Source organism: Cynara cardunculus, assembly GCF_001531365.2.
Source record: "Cynara cardunculus var. scolymus isolate 2C chromosome LG 10, CcrdV1, whole genome shotgun sequence".
Lineage (NCBI taxonomy): Eukaryota > Viridiplantae > Streptophyta > Magnoliopsida > Asterales > Asteraceae > Cynara > Cynara cardunculus.
The window spans coordinates 7,273,477-7,275,653 of record NC_037537.1 but is presented as its reverse complement, the minus strand read 5'-3'; positions in this window follow the sequence as shown (position 1 = coordinate 7,275,653).

The following is a 2,177-nucleotide window of genomic DNA, read 5'->3' as shown; positions in this document are numbered from 1 at the left end:
TAATAGTAATAATAATAATAGTAATAATAATAGTAATAATAGTAGTAATAATAATAATAGTAATAATAATAGTAATAATAATAAAGATAAACCCACATCAATATACATAAACAAAGATAAACCCACATCAATATACATAAAACAACCTTAAACAGAATTACCTGGAATACCTCCTCTAGATTCTGGATTGACACTAATGGCTGGAAGAGCATGTCAAATGTATATGCATCTCTAGCCGATATCATCTCAGAATATTTAGGGAGGGCGATGAAATCGTTTAGGGTTTATGAAATCGAATTGGGTTAGGGCGATGAAATCGTTTAGGAAGGGAATTGGGTTTCTGTTGGCGATGAATTCGTTTTGGCGATGATGAAATCGTTTTGGCAATGATGAAATCGTTTTGGCGATGAAATAGGATAGATTTTGGTTTGAACGGGTTTAGGGATGACTTTAAGAGTTTTTAAGAGTTTTAGTCAAATGTTTTATAAGATAGTATATATATATATATATATATATATATATATATATAGAGAGAGAGAGAGAGAGGGGCAAATTAAGAGATAGGAGAAAACCAGAAAACCTCTTATCAACCATTACAGTAATTAATCTAATGGGTGTGATCAAATAGGCGGTTATAACAATATTTAAAAGTTAAAAAACCTCGCCCCCTTATTTTTTATTCAATAAAATAAATAAATAAAATTCGAGCAAATAAATTACCAAAAAACGATCATATCCTATCTGGTCAATTTGACATCTATATTTATATGGTTTTTCATCCATTTTCTTATGATTCTTTTATTTTCTTTTTATTTAACGTTTCCCCCAGAACCTAACCTATATATATTCATTAACTTGCAATATCTTTTTTTTTCTTAGGGGCCGTTTACCAAACACTTACTGTACTGGTGAAATTTAACATTATCATTTACTTATTGGGTAAGATTTTAGTCCACCGAATCGGTATCGTATGCAACAATTTACCCGGTAAGCGTTTACCGTTGTAAGAGTCGTCGCCTTCATTTACCGTGTAAGACTCTTGGTCCTTGTCTCGCTATTACCGAGTAAGATTGTTGGTCCTACCATATTCATTCGGTAAGGTAATGTGACTTGGTGTTCACTTACCCAAATAAGCATATAGTAAACGATCCCTTATTTAAATAACTCATGATTTATATAATTGTAAGATGTTTTTTCAATAATTTGGAAGGTTAGTTTACTGGTTATAAGTCTTGAATCTTTGAGGCTTCTTTTYGAAAGTTATTGTCCAAGTCCCTATAAAAACTGAGGATTTCTCTWGCCCTATAAAATTAGTCAAGATATGAATGTTGATCCRAATATCCGTAGTTAAAAAGACATCATTCATTATTTATGTAATAAATTCTTAAAATAATATGTAAATAACAATCATTAAAATATAAATGTCTTTGTATATTTTGGGGGCACAAAAGTCGTTGTAAAATGCACTTCATAATATCATCTTTTCAAACAAAAAATTGTCTCATTCACGCGTATGCAAAGCAGGATCACATATGCTTTTTGTTGTGAACCGAATTTTAGGTTTATTTTTTCTTTTTCTTTTTAATTTCAAAATTCAAACTCTTTGACATTCGTTTATCAAAAACTTATCAGATAAATGTTTATCTATAAGAGTCACCATCTTTATTTACGTTAGCAAGTAACATTCTCAGTCATCACAATGGAGTGTTCGTAAACGTCTTTTATCTAGTAATCTTTTACTGGATAAGAGCATTTTTCTTTATTTACCAGGTAAGATTTTTGATTCTTACAGTTTTTTTTATTGGGTAAGATTCTCGCTCCTTAATTGACATGCTCACTCAGGTAAGGTAATTAAATAACACCCAATAAGCGTTTACCAGATAAGCATTTGAGAACGGCATTTTAATCTCGTCTTTTGCTGCATTTTTATTTTTTCCTTTTCGTTTTGTTTGATTATTAGTTTCACAAAGTGTTTTATTGTATTAATAAGTTTCAATACTTTGTTATTGAAACGTGTTTATCTATTAATTTTACAAAGTTTAAATGCAGAATTATAAAAAATTATACGTACGAATTAATAAATTATAAACTTAAATTTATAATACAAGATAAATAACTACTTAATATAACATGGAGAACATGAAAAGAAAATTAAGTAATGATCTTATGTGAAACCA